General features: G+C 37.5%; 1 long non-coding RNA gene across 1 annotated transcript in view; it reads left to right on the forward strand.

The window, feature by feature from the left end:
* The window catches only part of LOC103010214 (uncharacterized), a 149906-nt gene extending 128919 nt beyond the window's left edge, over positions 1 to 20987 (forward strand). Inside the window, exons 2-3 of the long non-coding RNA XR_449534.2 lie at positions 15107 to 15207; positions 20260 to 20987. This is a non-coding gene — a long non-coding RNA (uncharacterized LOC103010214). The remainder of the gene's footprint in view (positions 1 to 15106; positions 15208 to 20259) is intronic.
* The last annotated feature ends 2207 nt before the right edge of the window (positions 20988 to 23194 follow it).

The following is a 23194-nucleotide window of genomic DNA, read 5'->3' on the forward strand; positions in this document are numbered from 1 at the left end:
ACTTTGATCATTTCTTTTGTTGTGCAGAAGACTTTTTAGTTTGATGGTAGTCCCACTTGTTAATTTTTTGTTGTTTTTTGTTTGTTTGTTTTGTTTTTTTTTAAAGATCTTATGTGGCCAATTTACTAGTTTTTATTTATTTATTTATTTATTTTTGGCTGTGTTGGGTCTTCGTTTCTGTACGAGGGCTCTCTCCAGTTGCGGCAAGTGGGGGCCAATCTTCATCGCGGTGCGCGGGCCTCTCATTATCGCGGCCTCTCTTGTTGCGCAGCACAGGCTCCAGACGCGCAGGCTCAGTAATTGTGGCTCACGGGCTCAGTTGCTCTGCGGCATGTGGGATCTTCCCAGACCAGGGCTCGAACCCGTGTCCCCTGCATTGGCAGGCAGATTCTCAACCACTGCGCCACCAGGGAAGCCCCCCACTTGTTAATTTTTTATTTTGTTGCTTGTGCTTTAGATGCCATATCCAAAAAATCATTGCCAAGGCCTATGTCAAAGAGCTTTTCCCCCCATGTTTTCTTCTAGAACTTTTATGATTTCAGGTCTTACATATAAGTCTTTTTTTTTAATCAGAATTTTCTTTTTAATCTGTTATGATTGCTTATAAGGTTTTGAATGAAAAAAATGTTTCAGCACTAAACTAGATAAATAAACAAACAAATAATGAGTTTGAAAATCACAACTATAAAGCAGAATGAGATTAACAAGACCGTGGTGGAGTTCTCCATTAAGGAGAAGTTACCCTTTTAGTGTTCATGGGACTTGAGGATATAAAAGTCAGGCCAGAACATGCCCCTCATTTTCCAAGATGGGAAAGAGTACTGTAGATCAACGTCCAAATAACTTACTCTACAGATTAACAGACAAGATAAGATATACTGACTTGTTAAACACATTTGGCTAGGGGGCTAATCTCTGCTATGCTGTGCTCTATTGCTTTTGAATCACATGCTTACTGAGAGTTAATTGCACTTTTCCCAGGACCTATTACATCACTGCAATTGTCATCATAATTATGTAAGTTAAATATTGCATAAACAAATGAGTGAGTATATAGCATCTTTTCTATTAACGCTTTTTACATATAAGTCTTTAATCCATTTTGAGTTAGCTTTTGTGAGTGGTCTAAGATAGGGGTCTAGCTTCATTCTTTTACATGTGAATATCCAATTTTCCCACCACCATTTATTAAAGAGCCTATCTTATCTCCATTGACTTATCTTGGCTCCCTGTCAAATATTAGTTGACCATATATGTATGCATTTATTTCTGAGCTCTTGATTCTATTCCATTAGTTTGTGTGTCTGTTTTTATGCCAGTATCCTACTGGGTTTTTTCCTTCAGTTTTATTGAGATATAATTGACATACAGCACTGTATAAGTTCTAAGGTATACAGCATATTGATTTGATTTACATACGTCAAGAAGTGATTATCACAATAAGTTTAGTTAACATCCATCATCTCATGTACTTACAAAAAAAAAATGTTTTTGCTTGTGATGAGAACTTCTAGGATTTTCCCTCTAAGCAATTTTCAAATATATCATACAGCAGTGTTAATTATATTTATGACGTTTTACATTATATCTCTAGTACTTGTTTATCTTATAACTGAAAGTTTGTACCTGTTGACCACTTTCATACAATTCCCCCCTCCCCTCACCACAGCCTCCGGTAACCACAAATCTGATCTCTTTTTCTGTGAGTTTGTTTGCTTTTAAACTATAATTGACCTATAATACTGTTAGTTCCCATTACACAATATAGTGATTCGATATTTCTATACATTTCAAACTGATCACCATGGTAAGTCCCGTTAAGATATGTCACCATACAAAGATATCACATGGTTATTGACTACATTCCCCAAACTGCACATTTCATACCTGTGACATTTATTTTCCACTGGAAATCTGGACCTCTTAATCTCCCTCACCTATTTCTTTCCTCCCTGCATCCCCCACCTATTTGTTCTCTGTATCTATAACTGTTTATATTTTGTTATGTTTTTTCTTTAATTTTACAATTTTTTTAAAAATTTTATTTATTTATTTATGGCTGTGTTGGGTCTTCGTTTCTGTGCGGCAAGCGGGGGCCACTCTTCATCGCGGTGCACGGGCCTCTCACTATCGTGGCCTCTCTTGTTGCGGAGCACAGGCTCCAGACGCGCAGGCTCAGTAATTGTGGCTCATGGCCCTAGTTGCTCCGCGGCATGTGGGATCTTCCCGGACCAGGGCTCGAACTCGTGTCCCCTGCATTGGCAGGCAGATTCTCAACCACTGCGCCACCAGGGAACCCCTTTTGTTATGTTTATTCATGTATTTTGTTTTCTTAGATTCTGTATATAAGTGAAATCATACTGTATTTGTCTTTTTCTGTCTGACTTATTTCACTTAATACCATCTGGTCCATCCATGCTGTGGCAAATGGCAAGATTTCATTTTTTATGGCTGAGTAATATTCTATTGAATATATGTATCACATCTTCTTTATGCATTTATTCACCAGTGGGCACTTAAGCTGTTTCTGTATCTTGGTTATTGCAAATAATGCTGAAATGAACATAGTGTACATATATCTTTTCTAATTAGTGTTTTTATTTTCTTCAGAAAAATACTCAGGAATGGTATTGCTGTATCATATGGTAACTCTATCTTTATTTTTTAGGAATCTCAATGCTATTTTCCATACTGGCTGCACAGATTTACATTCCCACCAACAATGCACAAGGTTCTCATCTCTCCACATTCTTGCCAACGCTTGTTACTTGTGGTCTTTTTGATACTAGTCATTCTGACCAGTGTGATATCTTATTATGGTTTTGATTTGCACATCCCTGGCAAGTGATGTTGAGTGTCTTTTCATGTGTCTGTTGGCCATCTGTATGTCTTCTTTGGAAAATGTCTACTCAGATCCTCTGCCCGTTTTTCAATAGGCTTGTTTGTTTTTCTGATGTTGAGCTGTATGAATTCTTTGTATATTTTGTAGATTAACCTCTTATCAGATATATCTTTTGCCAATATCTCCTCCCATTCAGTAGGTGGCCTTTTCATTTTGTTGATAGTTTCCTTTGCTTTGTAAAAGTGTTTTAGTTTGATTTACTCCCATTTGTTTATTTTCGCTTTTGTTTCCCTTGCCCAAAGAGACATACGTACCCCCCAAAATATTATGAAGACCAGTGTCAAAGAATGTACTGCCTATGTATTCTTCTACAAGTTTTATGGTTTCAGTTCTTACATTTAAGTCTTCGGTCCATTTTTGAATTTATTTTTGTGCATGGTGTGAGAGAGTAGTCCAGTTTGATTGTTTTGCATGTATCTGTCCAGTTTTCCCAACACCATTTGTTGAAGAGGCTGTTTTTTTCCCATTGTATATTCTTGCCTCCTTTGTCAACAATTAATTGACCACAGATGTGTGGTTTTATTTCTGGGCTCTCCATTTCCAGTTCATTGATCTATATGTCTGTTTTTGTGCCAGTATCACACTGTTTTGATTACTTTAGCTTTGTAGTATTGTCTGAAGTCTGGAAGGCTTAGGCCTCCAGCTTTGTTCTTTTCCCTCAGGATTGCTTTGGCAATTCTGGGTCTTTTGTTGTTCAATAAAAGTTTTAGGATTATTTCTTCTAGTTCTATGAAAAATATCATGGGTAATTTGATAGGGATTGCATTAAACTTGTAGATTGCTTTGGGTAATGTGGCCATTAATTATATTTTAATTATATTAAGTCCTCTAATCCAAGAGCATGGGATATCTTTCCAATTTCTCTTTCTGATAGTTCCTTTTTAGTGTACAGAAGTGCAACAGATTTCTGTATATTAATTTTGTATCCTGCAACTTTGCTGAATTCATTGATGAGCTCTAGTAGGTTTCTGGTGGTACCTTTAGGATTTTCTGTGTACAGTATCACAGCATCTGCAAACAGTGACAGTTTTACTTCTTCCTTTACAATTTAGAATCCTGTTATTTCTTTTTCTTCCCTGATTGCTATGACTAGGCTTCCAGTACCATGTTGAATAAAAGTGGTGAGACTGGGCACCCTGATTGGGCACCAAAACCAGACAAAGATATCACCAAAAAAAAAAAAAAAAAAGAAAAGGAAATTACAGGCCAACATCACTGGTGACCATAGATGCAAAAATCCTCAACAGAATATGAGCAAACCAAATTCAACAATACATTAAAAGGATCATATACCATGATCAAGTGGATTTATCCCAGGGATGCAAGGATTTTTCAATATCTGCAAATCAGTCAAATGTGATACACCACATTAACAAAGTGAAGAATAAAAATCATATGACAATCTCAAGAGATGCAGAAAAAACTTTTGACAAAATTCAACTCCCATTTATGATTAAAAACTCTCCAGAAAGGGTCTCAACATCATAAAGGCCATATATGACAAACTCACAGCTAACATCATTCGCAACAGTGAAAAGCTAAAAATATTTCCTCTAATATCGGGAACAAGTACCATACTATTTGATTGCTATAGCTTTATACAACAGCTTGAAATCAGGAAGTGTGATTCCTCCAGCTTTGTTGTTCTTTCTCAAGGTTGATATGGCTATTCAGGTTCTTTTGTGATTACATATACATTTTAGGATTGTTTTTTCATGTTTCTGTTAAAAAATGCAATTGGAATCTTGATATGGATTGCAGTGAGTCTGTAAATGGCTTTAGGTAGGATGGATATTTTAAGAATCTTAATTATTCCAATCCACGAACATGGGATAACTTTTCATCTCTGATTGTCTTTCATATAAACATTTTCATGAAATCCAAATTTCTACTTTACCTGACAATTTCCAGAGTTCATGTTTTACTTAAGAATGTTGTCCTGACATAAACAAGTTTTAAAATATTCTCCTCTGTTTACATATAGTTACTTCAATAGTTGATAGGTTTTGGTCCACTTGGATTTTAGTACCCACATGCATATTAGTAACCACACCCTACATACACACAAAGTTATTTTAAAGTTTAAAATAGTTTAAACTTATTTCTTAAGAAGGATGGCTATGGCAGAGACAGTAGAGTTGTTAACTATTTCCTGTGCTCTCCTACACTTTCCATTCCCCACAAATTGAGTGTTGGCCAATGGACGATGATAGGAAGTGACCTGTATCATTTCTGGTCCCTGTGAGTTAGGACTAGGTACAATTCCTCTGTGCAGTTTTTTTTTTTTTTTTTTCCCCCTATACAGGAACTTGTAAGTCATATGCTGGGAGAGTATCATCACAAGTTGGTGGAAGCCTGAATCCCAGAGGCAACAAGTCAAATTGAACTTCTGTCAAATCACATTGTACTTTATATAAACGAGAAATAATCTTTTGCTTTACTAAGTCATCTTAGGTCAGGTTCTTGAGAATCAGAGCCTATAAAGGGGATTCTTTTACAAGTGATTATTGAGTGAGTACTCTTGTGTAAAGCCTGTAAGGAAGTGAAGGAAGAGAAGTACCAGAGAAGAAGGTAAAACAAAGTGCAGTTACTTGACATCTAACTTCAGCCTAATCCATTAATGGCACCAAAGGGTTATACCACCCAAGTGCCCTCCATCTTCAGTTGAGAGCTGTTAGAAGCCAATACTAACAACAGCTGGGGATGAGTGCACCGTTAGTAAAGCAGAGCTATGCTATGTCTCTACAGAGTTTATTACAATCTCTAAAATACTGGGGTTGATTTTCTACCACATTGTAGCCTATCCTCTCCCATGCTGGGCAATAAAATTGCTAGCTGTCCTCAAGGCATTAATCTGACTTGAAATAGCACCATCAGTATATAGGAAATCTCACCTGTAAGTAACTGCTTCTCTGGGCTACCGATTTTTTGGTTATTGATCTTTTGCTTCTTTATTTGTCAAAATACATTGTTTTAATTACTGTATGTGTAGAATAAGTTTTTATATCTAGTGAGGTTTTATAAAATCATTAATCTTTCTCAAAAATGTATTGGGGATTAGTAGGCATTTTAACTTTTAAATAAATTTACTCAGACTGTGAAGTTGTATCAAAAATACCCATTGACATTGTATTGAATTTGTAAGTTAATCTGTACAGAAATCACATTCTTACTGTACTGAGTATCCCTGTCCAGGAATGTATTCTATTTATTTAGGTCTTCCTTGTAACTTAGAGTTGTGTTATTACTTCCATATGGATCTATCAATTTCTGTTAGCTTTCCCTTATTTTCTAGTGCTTATTACTATTCTTTATGGGACTAGTTGCCCAACTCTATTTTTAATTGGTTTTTTGCTAGGTAAAGGTAGCTCTCCAACTTGTACAGCGACACATCATAATCATGTGAAGTCCACAGTTTAAGGTATGGTTAACTCTTGGTGTTATACAGTGTATGGCTTTGGACAAATGTATAATGCCATGTTCCACTAGCCTAGTATCATACAGAGGACTTTTCACTGCCCTAAAATTCCTCTGTCCTCCACCTATTCAATCCCTGGAAGGTACTGATCTTTTTACTCTCTCCATAGTTAAGCTCTTTCCAGAATATCACATACTTGGAATCATACAGTATGTAGCCTTTTCACACTGGCTTCTTTCACTTAGTAATATGCATTTACACTTCCTCCATGTTGTTTCATGACTTATTTGATAGCTTATTTCTATTTAGTATAGAATAATATTTCATTGTCTGGATGTACCACAGTTTATGTATCCATTCACCTACTACTGAAGGATATCTTGGTTGCTTCCAAGTCTTGGCAATGATGAATAAAGCCACTAGAAACATCCATGTGCTTTGTGTAGACATAAGTTTTCCGTTCCTTTGTGTCAACACCATGAAGCATAACTGCCAGATCATATGGTAGAAGTATGTTTAGTTCTGTAAGAAACTACTAAACTGTCTTCCAAAGTGGCTATACCATTTTGCATTCCCACTAGCAATGAAGGAGAGTTTCAGTTACTCCACATTCTTGCCAGCATTCAGTGTTGTCAGTATCTTGAATTTTGGCCATTCTAATAGAAGTGAAGGGATATCTCATTGTTGCTTTACAGAGCATCTTTTCATATGCTCGTCATCTATATCTTCTTGGGTAAGGTGTCCATTAAGGTCTTTGGCTCATTTTCTAATTTTTTTTTTATTGTTGAGTTTTAAGAGTTGTATGTGTATTTTGGGTAACAGTCCTTTATCAGATGTACCTTTTGCAAATATTATCTCCCAGTCTGTCATTTTTCTTATTCATTTGACAGTGTCTTTTTTAGAACAGGAGTTTTTAATTTTAATGAAGTCCAGCTTATCAATTATTTCTCTCATGGATTGTGTCCTTGGTGTTGTATCTAAAAAGTCATTGCGAAACATAGTTATTTAGATGTTCTCCTATGTTATCGCTTCTAGGAGTTTTGCAGTTTTACACTGTACATTTAGGCCTGTGATCCATTTTGAGTTAATTTTAGTGAAGGGTGTAAGGTCTGTGTCTAGATTCTTTTTTTTGCATGTGATGTCCAGTTTGTTCCAGCATCTTTTGTTTAAAAGACTATCTTTGCTCTGCTGTATTGCCTCTTCCCCTTTGTCATAGATTTGTTGACTATATTTATGTGGGTCTATTTCAGGGCTCTGTACTGTTCCATTGATCTACTTGTCTATTCTTTCACCAATACCACACTCTCTTGAATACTGTAGTTTTATAGTAAGTCTTGAAGCTGGGTAGTGTCTGCCTTCCACCTTTGTTCTCCTTCAGTTTTCTGTTGCCGATACTGGGTCATTTGTCTTTCCATACAAACTTTAGAATCAGTTTGTCAATATACACAAAATAAATTACTGGTATTTTGATTGGGATTTCCTCAGATCTATACATCCAGTTGCGAAGTACTGACATGTTGACAACTGATTGCATCTTCCTATTTATGAATATGGAATATCTCTCCATTTATGTTGTTTGGCTTTGATTTCTTTCATCAGAGTTTTGTAATATTCCTCATACAGATCTTGTACACATTTTGTTAGACTTATATCTAAGTATTACATTTTGGGGGTGCTAATGAAAATGGTGTTTTTAATTTCAAATTTCACTTATTCATTGCTGGTATACAGAAAATGATTGACTTTTTTTAAATTTAATTTAACTTAATTGATTTATTTATGGCTGTGTTGGGTCTTCGTTTCTGTGCGAGGGCTTTCTCTAATTGCGGCAAGTGGGGGCCACTCTTCATCACGGTGCGCGGGCCTCTCACTATCGCGGCCTCTCTTGTTGCGGAGCACAGGCTCCAGACGCGCAGGCTCAGTAGTTGTGGCTCACGGGCCTAGTTGCTCCGCGGCATGTGGGATCTTCCCAGACCAGGGCTCGAACCCGTGTCCCCTGGATTGGCAGGCAGATTCTCAACCACTGCGCCACCAGGGAAGCCCGAAAATGACTGACTTTTGCATATTAGTCTTCTATCCTGCAACCTTGCTATAATTGCTTATTAGTTCCGGGGTTTTGTCACTGTTGTTGATTCTTTTGGGTTTTCTACATAAATGATGTCATCTGTGAACAAAGACAGTTTTGCTTTTTTATTACCAATCTGTATACCTTTCAGTCTCTTTACTTGTCTTATTGTATTAGCTAGGGCTTCCAGTATAATCTTCAAAAGAAGAGAGGAGGACATCCTTCTCTTGTACCTGATCTGAGCGGTAAAGCTTTGAGTTTCTCACCATTAAATATAATGTTAGCTGTAAGTTTTTTGTAGGTGTCTGTTATCAAGTTAAGGATGTTTCCCTCTATTCCTACCTTACTGAGAGGTTCTTTCATTTGTTTAGTTTTGTTATCATAATGCCTGATGGATTCTGTAAATTCTTTTTCTGCATCTATTCATATGATCATGTGGTTTTCTTTCTGGTCTGTTGATGTGATGGATTACATTAAGTGATTTTCAAATGTTAAACCCCAGCCTTGCGTGCCTGGGATAAATTCTATTTGGTACGTGGTATATAATTCTTTTTGTATATTGTTGGATTCAATTAGCTAATATTTTGTTGAGGATTTTTGCATCTATGTTAATGAGAGATATTGGTAATTTTTTTTAAAAATTGTCTTAGCCTGGTTTTGGTATTAGTGTAATGCTGGGCTCATAGAATGAGTTTTGAAGTATTCCCTCTGCTTCTATCCTCTAAAAGAGAATTGGTATAATATCTTACTTAAATATTTAATAGAATTCACCAGTGAATATATCTGGGCCTGGTGCTCTCTGTTGTGGAAGGTTATTAATTATTGATTCAAAGACTTGAATAGATATAGGCCTATTCAGATTGCCTATTTCATCTTGTACAACGTTTGGCAGATTATTTTTTCAAGGAACTGGTCCATTTGTCAATTTTGTGGCATAGAGTTGTCCATAATATTCCTTTATTATCCATTTATTGTCTTTGGGATCTGTAGTGATGTCGTCTCTTTCATTTCTGTATGAGTAATTTGTGTCCTCTCTCTTTTTTTCATACTTAGCCTGGGTAGAGGCTTATAAATTTTACTGCCCTTTTCAAAGAACAAGGTTTTGCTTTTTGTTCACTTTCTCTACGGATTTCCTGGTTTCAATTTTATCCCTCTTTAAATCTTATTTCTTTTCTTCTGCTTATTTTGGATTTAATTTGCTCTTTGCTAGTTTCCAAAGTTGGATACTTTAGATTATTGATTTTTAGATCTTTTTCTTTTCTAGTAAATATATGCACTTAATGCTACAAATTTCACCTCTAATCACTGCTTTCACATCACTCCACATATTTCTAAAAATTGTATTTTCATTTAGTTCAAAATATTTTTTAGTTTTTCTTGAGACTTTGCTTTTGACCCCTGTGTTGTGTAGAAAGTGTTATTTAATCTCCGCATACTTTGGAATTTTCCAGTTATCTCTGTTACTGATTTCTAGTTTAATTCCATTGTGGTCTCAAAGCAGACATCATACAATGTCTACTATTTTAAATTTGTTAAAATGTTTTGTGGCCCAGAATGTAGTCTATCTTGGTGAATGTTCTATGTGAACCTGAGAAGAGTGTATATTCTGTTGTCAGATGAAATAGTCTATAGGTGTAGATTATATTCAGGTGATTGTTATTGTTGTTGAGTTCAGCCATGTCCATACTGATTTTCTGCCTGCTGCATCTGTCCATTTCTGATAGAGATGTGTTGAAGCCTCTAACTAGGTAGTGAAAACATCTATTTCTCCTTGCAGTTCTCTCATTTTTTTTTTTTTCTGTATTTTGATGTTCTCTTGTTAGGCATATACATGTTGAGGATTATTATGTCTTCTTGGAGAACTGACCCTTTTATCATTATGTGATGCTCTTGTTTATCCATAATAACTTTCTTTGCTTTCAAGTCTGCCCTGTCTGTAATTAATATAGCTACTCCTGCTTTCTTTTGATAAGGTGTCCACATGGTATTTTTTATCAATTTACTTTTTTTTATTCAGAACATACTTTTTTTTTTTTTTTAATTTTTATTTATTTATTTATGGCTGTGTTGGGTCTTCGTTTCTGTGCGAGGGCTTTCTCTCTAGTTGTGGCAAGCGGGGGCCAATCTTCATCACAGTGCACGGGCCTCTCACTATCGCGGCCTCTCTCATTGCGGAGTGCAGGCTCCAGACGCGCAGGCTCAGTAACTGTGGCTCACAGGCCCAGCTGCTCCGCGGCATGTGGGATCTTCCCAGACCAGGGCTCGAACCCGTGTCCCCTGCATTGGCAGGCAGATTCTCAACACTGCGCCACCAGGGAAGCCCCAGAACATACTTTTTGAATGACTTCTTTTTAGGTGGCATAGGAGACACAATGGTGAATGTGACTGACATAACTATTGTTTTCATGAGGCTTAGGACATAGTAGGAGAAAGCAATGATTTCAGGATTTGTATTGGTTTTTGAAGGAGCCCTGCAGTCAAGATAGCAAAATTTAGGAAAAATCTAGAATGAGAGAGACCTAAGCCCAGTTACATTTTGTGAATGATATACACAAAACATCAGAGAGGAGATCTGAGACTGTTGTGATATTTTAACTTCATATGGAAACTGGACTAGACCCCAAGAGGAGAATGTGAGAGTTTGCGTAAAGGAAATTCATACAGGTTAGTGATACTAATAAAACTAAAATCTATGGAAGACATTATTGCTCAGAGAAAGAATTTACACATTATATAATTTTTTTGCATGTTTTCTAGCCAAATATAGAAAAGTGCTTATGCACATTTTTGTGAATTATTTTCTTCTCAACTCATCTGCCCTGTGCCTTAGGTATATATGGTCCCTTGCATTTTCCAGATGAATGCTGGCAGTGTCTTATGATAGCTAGAATATAGGACAAGAAATTATTTACAATGCAGTACATTTCAACAGCAGCAAGAACAGCAAATTTTCCTTTCTTTTAAATTTGAAAACTTTTTAGGTTTTAGTACATTTGTAAATTGTTGGAATCAATAATTTATTCTGCTTACATATGTTGATGGGCCACGGGAGGATTTTCCTCCTATAAGAAGAGAAATATGACTTTGATCATTGTTTATACAGCAGTAGTAAAAGATCGTCATGTGATAGAGGGCATACTTTAGTTTTCCCATTTTCTATTTCAATACCATTTTCAGAATCACTGAAAACATAGTTCTTTTAGTTTCTCTTTTTTCTTCATTGAGGTATAATTGACATAACATATCTTAGTTTCAGGTGTACAACATAATGATTTGATATTTGTATATATTGCAAAATGATCACCACAATAAGTCCAGTTAATATCCATCACCATGCATAGTTACAATTTTTTTTCCTTAGGATGAGAACTTTCAAAATTAACTCTCTTAGGTACTTTCAATTATGCAATACAGTATTATTAATTGTAGTCACCATGCTGTACATTAAACCCCTATAACTTACATTATAACTAGAAATTTGTACCTTTTGACCTTCTTCCCCCATTTCTCCCATCCACCACCTCTGTTCTCTAAATCTGTGAGCTCTAAGTTTGGGGTTTTGTTTCTTTGTTACATTTCACATATAAACGAGATCATAGGGTATGTCTTTTTCCTGTCTGACTGACTTCACTTAGCTTAATGCCCTCACGGTCCATCTCTGTTATTGCAAATGGCAAGATTCCATTCTTTTTTTATGGCTGAATAATACTGCGCCGTATATATACCACAGCTTTTTAACCTATTTATCTATCAGTGGACATTTAGGTTGCTTCCATGTCTTGACTGACTATTGTAAGTAACACTGCAATGAATATGGGATGTATATATCTTTTCAGATTAGTGTTTTTGTTTTCTTGGGATAAATACCCAGAAGTGGAATTGCTGGATTATATGGTAATTCTGTTGTTAATTTTTTGAGAAACCTCCAAGCTGTTTTCCAAAAGGGCTGTAACAGTTCCTTTTTTTTTTGTAATAAAAAAATTTTGTAATATCCCCTCAACCCTTCCAGAAGGTATGAGGGGATATCTCATTGTGGTCTGATTTGCACATTACGTACTGGGTTAATGGAACTGCTATACATACGCCTTTAGTAATGTAATGGTAAGGTGTGAGGGGAGGGAAATCATAGCCCTGTGATTTGTGAGAAGTCTTTTAGTGAACCTATACCTCTGGACTGTGAACTTCACAAGAATTTCTCAGTTGTTTTTCTCCTCCCCATCTCAATGGGATGGGATAGCTAGAGTAGGCTGGAGTTGGCTACCTCCCTTCTCTCAGGTGGAAGGCTCAAGCTCTGGGTAACTAGTTTCTCTGGAGGGCAGGCCTTGTTAAGAACAGAGTGCTCTGGCATATTCCAAATGGTTCTTTTTTCCATCCACCTGCTGGAAGCACGCAGGTCTTATCTCCGACGTTTACTATGAGGAGCCGCCTATGGCTGGGTCCCCCTGGAGTTTTTAACTCTCGTGCTTGTCTACGTCGAGCCTCAAGCAATTTGTCACAGTTCAGGTTTTCCTACACTTGCACTGGTTCCCAGGGAGGTTTCCACTTGTTAGTATCTGTTCTGTAAGCCTCAACTACAGTATTACCTGAGTCTTCCATCTTGGGGGCAGCAGTCTGCCCTGTGTCCTCCCCTCTCTCGTGGATCCAAAAAGAGTTGATTTTTTCAGTCTGTTGACCTTTTTCCTTACTGTTAGGATGAAGTGTAGACGTCCAAGCTCCTTACATGTGGAACTAGAAAACTGCAAGTTGTAATGCTTGTTTAGCAATTTACAATGGGCAAAGCTCCAATGCAATGAACTTCATGTTGGCTTGCTGGCCCACCTCCACAGTCTATCATCAATCACTTCCTACTTAAAAAAATCTCTTCAGTGCCCTCAAGGTAAAGTCCACTCCCTTTTAGAGGCTTTTTTATGCCATCATAAACTTATCACAGATGATTTTACAGCTTTATCTCCTACCATAAGCCTCCCTTCTACATACATTATAATCCAAGTTCTGTGAAGGAACTGTGCATTTTAATACCTCTGGTTTTCTCATTGGCTGCTTTGTATGCCTAGAATTCTCTTTCCATTCCTCACTGTTAATATCGTCCCATCTTTAAAGACCCAGTTAGAATATTTTCTCTTCAGAGCACTTTTCCCATAGCCCTTTGTAAATGTCTGCACCAAGAGAGATTTTGAAATGCATTATTATCCTTTATGCGTCTATCTGTTCCACTAGGCTATGATCGTCCTATGGTGAGTCACTGTGTTTTCTCATCTTTTGGCTCACCATTCTGACACGCTTAATGAATACCTGAGTAGATGATGCTTACTCTTATGATCTGGATTTTGAAGTATAAGACGGAAGTGCGATTTGGCTCCTCAATCCATTACCACACTGTGAAGTCAAAGAACAGAGGCTACCTGAGTGTGTGCCCATTACCTGCCTAGGAGAAGCCTTCTACAACACTGGTAACTTGGATGTTCCTGACGTGGGAAGTACAACAGAAGGACAGATAATGATTGATTGATAGGCATCAGATATGACTTCCTAAATGGTTCAGGCATCCTTTGGTCGGGAGGGAAGCAAATGTCCTTTATTAATTTTATTTTCGGCTGCGTTGGGTCTTCGTTGCTGGGCGCGGGCTTTCTCTAGTGGCGGTGAGCGTGGCTACTCTTTGTTGTGGTGCGCAGGCTTCTCACTACAGTGGCTTCTCTTGTTGCGGAGCACGGGCTTCAGCAGATGGGGCACACAGGCTTAGCTGCGCCGCAGCATGTGAGATCTTCCCGGACCAGGGCTCGAACTGTGTCCCCTGCACTGGTGGGCAGATTCTGAACCACTGCGCCACCAGGTAAGGCCACAAATGTTCTTTAGAAACAGAAGTTCCTAGTGAATTATTGGAGCTATCCACGATTACCAATATTATTTGAATAAGAAACTACTTAGAAGAATACTGGTTCTCAAGTATTCTTACAATCCCCTTATTCTTGGAGAAGGAGAGAGTGTAACAGCCCATTTGCTTTTTTACTCATTTGCCTTCCAAATTGTGACTGACTGACAGAACTCCGATGGAAAGCTTTCTCTGCCTACCCTGGGCTGAGTTAAGTGATCTCACGTCACTATGTAATCATGGTATTCCATTCACATTGCTGTAACTGTACTTACTCCTTTGTATTTTGCCTATTGTTCACACACTGTGGATTTCTCAAAAGAGGTTGCGTTTCAGTCATCCTTTATTCCTACTTCCTAACACAGTTCCAGGCAAATTATCAGTATTCACTAATATGTGTTAGATGAAAGCATCAACCAATTAACCAATATTATAAAATTTAAGATCACAGACCAAGGATTATACAACCTACCTCGGTGCTTAAACAGTCATGAAAAATTTGCTGTATTCCTTTCTTATGTCTAGGATAAAATACAAACATTAAAAAATTTAGAATCCTCAATGTAAAAGTTAAACTTTCTACCCTCAGCCTTACACAAGCCTATTGTTTATCATTGGCTAGAGTGCTTAAACAAACAGGGTTAAGATATTCTGCTGTTGGGAAACTAAATATTCGAGAATACATGGCGGAAAACAACAAATGCTGTATAAGCCACACTCTTTCCTCAAAAGCCGACACAAAGTCACCAACTCGGAAATATTTTTTACAGCTTGCTACATCTTTGAATATTTGATGCACAGTTTAGTTTCTGTTTGTTTGCTTATAGTGTTTGTTCTTTATACTGTGGCCAGGTTGCCGAGCTCTGAGGAAACGTGGATGCAGCCCAGTGGTCGTGTGAAGAAGCCTTATCCATCAATCAGCTGCACCCCCGTGAAGAGCACAGCAGCGACGGGTGAGTCTGAGGCCTGCCGGAGCCTCCTCGCCCAGACTGGGGCTCCTCTTGGGAGCAGCAGCTAGCTCATGACCCTCAGACCCCGTTCTGGTTCCAAAGGCCCGATGCAGTTGGCCTGTCACAGTGCACAAAGCCAGCGGGTGCTGGTCCAGTTGCAGTTTATGCAAAACTGAGGCAGTGAGCAGCCTCAGCGGCCCCACCTGGTGGTCCTGATCCGCATGAGGGGAGAATCTGAGTCAGCGGTCTCCAGGTTTAATATAAAGACATTCTTGTGGCCCCGAGATAAAAAACAGAGTCTAAAACTATTTGGGGAGAACAAGTATCCTAGAACAGATATGCAGTTTCTATGAATAAGATGATCTGTTTTTAAATCTTGAGTATCCTATCCTTGAAAGAAGAAAATGGCCATGGATTTGATACCATTGCTTTCAGGCAGACCCCATAAAATAATAAAAGAAGTTTGTTCTTGTATGATCCTGTTGAAAGACAGATATTTTAAAAGTAAGGATCTAGAATCCAAAGATGTGAGTGAAATACTGTGGGGGCTATGAAAACAAGATGCATTACTCTAAATTTCTTGGTAGCTATGACCGGAATATACAGAGTAAGGAACTACTATCTATCTATCTATCTTTCAAACTTTCAAAGCTAAGAGGAACAAAAACCTCTTCCAGGACATTTCTGAGCCAGCTGATGAGTTTGGCAGGACACTTAGGCACACCTGTTCTCTGTAGTTCTTTTCCCCTCGGGCTCTTACCTAGCAAAAAATAAAATTTTCTCTTTACGGGTTAGTGCATTGTGATATATTTTGTCATCCTCCCTCCAGACCTAGTTAAATGTCATGCTTTGCGTACAGGGAATACGCAACTTTGCTACCTTTATAAAGAAAAGGGTATAAAAGGTTCAGGTTTAAAAGGATTTGAACTGGATGGACTGAAGCCCCAGATCTAAAACTACTGAGCAGTTACTTTCAGGTGGTTGGACTAAAAGCACATTTATTGTTAGCAAGTTTAAAATGATCAGAATGTTTATTTTTATAGACTTACTTACAAGGACGGTTAAATGGATTAATACTTGTAAAAAGTCATGCACCTAATTAACAATGGTAGATTCTTGTTATTGTGGACATTCTAGAGAAAGCCTGTGCTAGTCACTTGGAACTCAGAGCAGAAATACAATTCGGGCAGGAGAGTTCTCTAGAAATGGAGATGAGAAGGCCAGGGCCAAGTTCTTTCCTTGCATACCTGAGAGGTACTTGGTTCGCATGTCTGTAGGGCCCAGTAGTAGTCACTTGTGACTCTGATTTCCTCTGACATCAATTTGGAAGCTGCCACTCTCAGCTTTCAAGTGGATGTGAAGTAGAGAGATGAATGGTTTTTTAGTCGTGAACAACTTCTTTAAAGATACCTTTACACAGGATAAACTTATTAGGAGTAGCAAGCGATAAATGAGGGTTATAAAAATTTAGGAATCTTTTACTTACCCTAATTGATGGCTCTCACAAGAGGACTGGTAACTTTTTTCTTCGTTGCCTCTTTACTTTCTTCAGTGCCTGAAGTCTTAACATGGCAGAGAGTTTGGAGGGGGTTTTTGTAAAGTTAATTAATTGCGCCGTGAATTACTTTAAGGAGTCTGCTGAGTGATGGACCCAGTGAAGGGGGTCGATACCATTTAATGTTCACTAGGGGCTAATGATCATAAAATGGTGCCAAAAGACCAGCATTAAGGCCGCGCAAGAGCCTGTCAGGAACAGCTCTAAAGATCAGTTGCTCGCGGCAATTCAAACAATTGAAAATGACCTGGTATTACATTATACATACTGCTCCCAGTATGAACAAACTTTCTTTCCATCAGTGATTTTTCAATCATCTCATACCAAGCACTGCCATTTATTTTTCTTCGTTACCTTACTAGGGCTGTACTTCTAACAGGATATTATTAATATTTATCCTATTATCTCATACAACATTTCATGCTTAAAGCACTTTGCAATCTTAACTAATTAATCTTTATGTTCTGCCTAAAAGGAGAGTAAAAGGTTTCCCTTTTAGAGTTAGGGAAACTGAGTTGGGAGTGGTTAAGAATTGGCCATCAGGAAAACGATCTGATAAATTCCACAGTCTGGGTTTAGGGCTTTTTTCCCCCTAGGAAGTAAAATTAATGGAACTTTGGTCCTGAAGAAGATCATACTTTGAAATCTAGATGACCCTGCCTCCACCCCCATAAAAAAAGGTAACTGGAATGATTTTTTAATGGAATTTACTCTTTAGATTAGGCCCCAAGAAGGATTTCTTAAAAATATATCATAAATGAGGAAAGAGAATAGAAAAAAGTTTAGTGGGGTTTTTTTTTTTTTAGTGGTTAAAACTATTATCTATTTAGAGAAACTAGTAAACTGAATTTTACTCAATGCACATATCATTTTTTGAAAAACGTGCACAGTTTGTTTTAGAGCAGTAATTATAATATAAAGATTACCTGATAGATACCAGACAAATGTCAGGTACTTTACAAACATGATCAGTCTATAGCAGTAGTGTGGCAAATGTGGTATTTACCCACATTTACTGATAAAGCAACTGAAACTTAGAGAGTTTAAGTGACTTGCTAATGACAAGAAAGTGAGTAAAAGACAATTCTAAAATTCAAACCCAAATCTACCTGTCCCCCGAGTCCTTAGTTTTTACACTACAAAAATGCTAGTTCTCAAGTATAATAGGAAATCTCCCATTAACAAAATCTGTACTTGACTCAACAATGATCTGCTCTTTCTAATCCACTGGAACTCGAGACAGTCCTGAAGGCCACACTACACATCTTAAATGTGCCTTCTTTAGATTCGCCATTTCTACCCTGTAACAGAGATCCTATCCACACCCCACCCTGACCCAGTCAGAACGCACACCTCCCTACATTCCTTCCCCAGAATCCTGAACTCATTTCGGAGCCCTTGCTCCTGCAAATCTGATTTCATCACTGCCAAGGGAGGCCCACCCTAACCTGAATAGGTTTGTTACCTTCTGTCCCATACTCACCATTACTTTCATGAGTAAAGCTGTCCAAATTTTAAACAGTGGACTTAAAATAAAAATTTTAAACTAACCTTATAATGAACTGAAGATGATATACAGATCCAATTATGATGTCACTGCCCTCCTTCCCCTCCTCCTCCATCTCTTCTTCATCTCATCATTCCAGGCTTTTAATGCATGACACAATAATAGGAAATGTTATTTTATATATTCAGAAGGATTCGATTAATTCAATTTTGTCTGGGTGACTGGTATTTATTCTAAAATGATTACTCTTTTGTATCCCCATTGGAAGTTTTAAATAATGCGAGGCACACTGGGGAAAGGCCCTGCTGCTAGTATGAGGATTTGTCATGGGGAGGCCATGTGTTGACAACGCATATGCTTCACAGGGTAGACAGCTGACCCAGGTGAAAGTGGAGAACAAAATCCATGGTTAAGCTTACTGGTAAATGTCATGCTTGTCTTAATCAGCTCGGGCTGCCCTAACAAAATACCATATTCAGGAAGTATATGGTACTCACAGTTCTGGACGCCGAGAAGTCCAAGATCATGGTGCTGGCCAATACTGTTCCCAGATGAGGTCCGTCTTCCTGGCTTGCAGGCAGCCATCTTCTCACTGTGTCCTCACAGGGTGGAAAGAGAGAGGAATCAAGTTTTCTTATGTCTCTTCTAATAGGGCACTGATCCCATCATGGCACACTAGCCCCACCCTCATGACCTCCTCTAAACCTAATTACCTACAAAAGGCCCAGTAGGGGAGGAAAATATTTTTCCCTATATCCTTCTGAGTTCTTAGATGAGGCCCTTGTAAGAAAAGACAGATTAACAAGAGAAACACAGAAGTTTATTAACATGGGAGATAAATGAATTACTCCCCAAGGTGGCCTAGAATTCAGAATTAAATATCATCAATAATAGGAAAAGGGGAGGGAGGATGTAGCCCTCTCAGGGGAGTGTAGTGTCAATGGTTTCTAGGAAAGAGGAATAGGCCCTTGTAAGAATGGATGGGAGGTGTGATAGTTTGTGTGTGGTGTCAACACTCAGCCTTCCCTGGTTGATGGCCAGGGAGGGGATTTATGACGACAATTTCATTCCTTTTGGAAGATCTGTCTGTAGGCATATAAGAGGAGTTTAGAAAAAGCCTCTCCTTGCATTTGCTGTTTTTCCAGGGCCTACAGCTGGAAATAATCAATATGCCAAAGTTGCATATATTTTGGGGTATAATGTTCTGCTGCCCTTGAGCCCCATCTCTAAATATCATCACATCGGGGCTAGAGCTCCAAAACATGAATTGTCGAAGGACACAAACATTTAGTCTATAATAATTCTATCTATTTGAGACAATAAACACCACATTGAAACCTAAAACTACAGACAGTGATTCTAGTAATTAAGAGCCCCCACGTGACAGCTGAAGTCAGGAGCTACTGCAGAAATCCTGAAGAGCAACATACTTTCAATCCTCATGACACTTAACACATTTTTTACACTCTTAAGGCGAATTCAAGAAAAATTAAAAGATTTAAATACATGTTTTAGTTTGGGGTCCTCGGGGTAGTGATCCAAATTTTTGAGTCACAGCTTATATACTTTCTGTGAGAAAATATATGTACATTCTCATATCTGTGCTCATGTTGAGAAAAATAATGAGTTTGATGTGAATGGCAGATATGCAACTATGTTTTGGATTTGGGTTTGCTCTTTTTTCACCTTCTAGGCTGCGGTAACAGGTTAAGTGCCACAACATTCTAAAAGCTATGATAAATACCCCAGAGTTTTACACAGCTGAGTCCTGAAAAATATCAGGGCACTACTACTGGAGTATTAGAGTAACCATGGCAAAATGATTTTTCCTACTTTCTGGATATGTACTAAGAGGTGATTTTGAAGAGAGTGCTCAAAACCATTTTTGATCTAGTTCATGTTTTAAGACAGTAGTAAATGATGTATATGTAGAAATGCATGGCATAAAACACCTATTATTGAACCTAACATACTATATTATACCTGATATTAGTGAGGATGGGAGTTGGACATTGCTCACCTGGAACACTGTCAACTGTTATGAGAAGAAAAGTACATGTGCCATCGTTATCATCTATCAAGTCATGGTTTGGGCCTTCTGACACCATCAAAAATCACGCCAGCTAAAGAAAAAGAAGATAAGTCCCAAGAAATTTACTTATTTTTTTCCCCAGATCTTCCAGCCTGTGTGTTATAGCAAATTATTCCCATATATTTCCTATCAGTATTCCTTCATTCAAATTTCTTTTGTAATTCATATTAAGCTACTAGTGTCTACAGATTGGTTTATATTTGATTTCCTACAATCTACTAAAATAGTACTTTTCTACTATTAGATATGTTGCTTATTCTAAAGTGCTGCTTGCTTGGAGAGAGAACCAAATAACTTAAAATTTTATCATAGAACGACCTGTAAATTACAGAGAACAAACTAGTAGAACTCATCTTCTGAGTGAATTTGGAGCTGGCTATTTGTTCCTTCAGCAATACCTAGTAATGCACAGACAGCTCTGTATTAGATTATTTGTCAATGTTATTTTATGAAGAAATTTAATAGAGTTTACTACTCTGCAATCCACTGAGCACTTCCTAACTTAATTGTCATATTCTGCATTTCCTGAGATTTACAATTAAAATTGTGACGAGCCAGACATACAAACTACCCCTTGTGTGACAAGACAGGTTATTTGTATTTTACCAAAATTATATGAGATATTCATTTATTTTATAAAAGTTCTATTAAAAATTGATTTACCATCTATAAGTACCTACATGAGATATACTTTAAGTCTGAATAGTTTTTCAGCCCAATTTTCTCTTAATGCCCACCACCACACAAAAGATAGTTCAATTTACTATTTATGCCCATGCCAGATCCAGTTAATAAAAAATAATGGCTCTGACATTTTATATTTTCCAAGGATGATCAAATAAGAAATGGTCTCCAGACCAGAATAAACATTTATTTTGATTAAGAAATGTTTAGTCTTCCTTACGTTGTCACTAGTCACCAATATTACTTCCTAAATTTCTAAAACTATATCAGGCAATGTCTTAACTTATAATATTTTATGCCATTGTTTTTTTAAACCTAATTTTAATTGCTAGAAAGACCAATAATAGTATCGAGAGACCACATTTCCAGTATTATTGCTATTTTGTGTGCCAAGTATGTGGTTTGTAAACAGAAACAGTGTATAACTAAAAAAATCAAAGATTTATTTTTACTATATAACTTTGAAGATACATTTATCTTTAAATACTCACTCATGATAATTTCACACTGGCTTTAAGAAAAATAAATTCCTTACTGAATATGGACCCAAAATTCCGCGTTTCTTTGTGCTCATCCTCTTGTTTGTTCTTTCTTTCCAACATCCCGGGTGACTGCAGTAGGAATGAAGAATGTGGAATGATTGACTTTGTAAATGATTTCACGAGGCATGAAATTGAAAATCAACTTTAAGAACCATTTGTTTAGTCATTTCACTATACTTTCAACAAACACTTATTGAGTTTCAGGTATTGGGCTTGATGACAGGCTGATGAAGAAAATGATAGCGCTGATAACAACTAAGAAATTTGAGAAGGGGAGACCATTTGCAACTAATGTTGGTAACACGAAGTTTTATTTAAGTCTTTTTGACCAGTTTTAGACTTGCTTGGAGAAGTTTTAGACCTGTCTAAATATCTCTAGGCTTGACATCTGAATGATTTTTGCTTATATGACTTATTTTATGACTTGTAAAATTCACCACTTTGAGAGTAAGCATCCTAAACATAAAACAGAATTAATACCACATGCCTTATAGAGTACTGATATGGGGGAAGACAAGTATATACGTATATATATGAAGGTGCTTTGTCAACCACTGAGTTAGTTACACAAATGAAATACATTGCTATTAAGACACTTAACTGGAAATATCCAGAGGCCACTCATGGACATGAAACTTGAAGATATGGCACGGTACATTTATAAATTTCAGTTGTAAAACAAAAGTATTTTAATAGAAATCTTAGGAGCAATTGACCTCTCCTAGCTAAAAAGTGGGGAAAAGGGGCAGAAGCCAAAGACAGAATCTTAAAATATATGAACAACACTTACTTACAAGGTAGTAGAAAGAAAAAGAAAAATAGGACAGTGCAGTAGTAGAAGCCAGAGATACCAAACCTAACTGAGGTCAGGTTCACGATGGAAAACCACACACCTCCCTGATGGATCTGGAGGTGCTTCTTTATATTCAAGAGGTGGTTTTCAGCAGAATAATCATGAAGAAAGATTAAGAACTTCAGATGGAATAAGATGTGTTGTTTTTCAAAAGTCTCTCTCCTTTATCTCTAAATCCAATCAACTTGTTTCTATCTGAACAATTACCTCTTTAATCTACTCCCTCTTTTCCTCTCAATTGCCATGAGCACTTGAGAGGAGTGATACCTTAATGAAAGCTTCCTGGTTCCTGATGCCTCAGAGTTAGAAAACAGTATCCCTGGAAAAAGACAAAGGGGCAGTATGGAACTTGAAGACAAGAAGACTTTACTTCTAGGTCTGTATTAGTCTGCTCTGGCTGCCGTAAAAAAAACAAAAACAAACAAACAAAAAAACCACACAGGTTGGGTATCTTAAACAACAGAAATGTATTTTCTCACAGTTTTGGAGGGTAGAGTCCAAGATCAAGGTGCCATCAGTGTTGGTTTCTGGTGAGACCTATCTTCCTACCTTGTAGACAGCCTCCTTCCTGTTGCTTCCTCAGAAAGAGAAAGATCTCTGGTGTCTGTTTCTCATAAGGACACCAGTCCTGTTGGATTAGGGCCCCTCTTACAACCTCATTTTAACCCTAATTACCTCTCTTAAGGACACATGGGGGTTCGGGGTTCAACATATGAACTTTCAGGGGGACACAATCCAGTCAATAACAAGACCTGAG

The sequence above is a fragment of the Balaenoptera acutorostrata genome, chromosome 7, assembly GCF_949987535.1.
Source record: "Balaenoptera acutorostrata chromosome 7, mBalAcu1.1, whole genome shotgun sequence".
Taxonomy (NCBI): Eukaryota; Metazoa; Chordata; class Mammalia; order Artiodactyla; family Balaenopteridae; genus Balaenoptera; species Balaenoptera acutorostrata.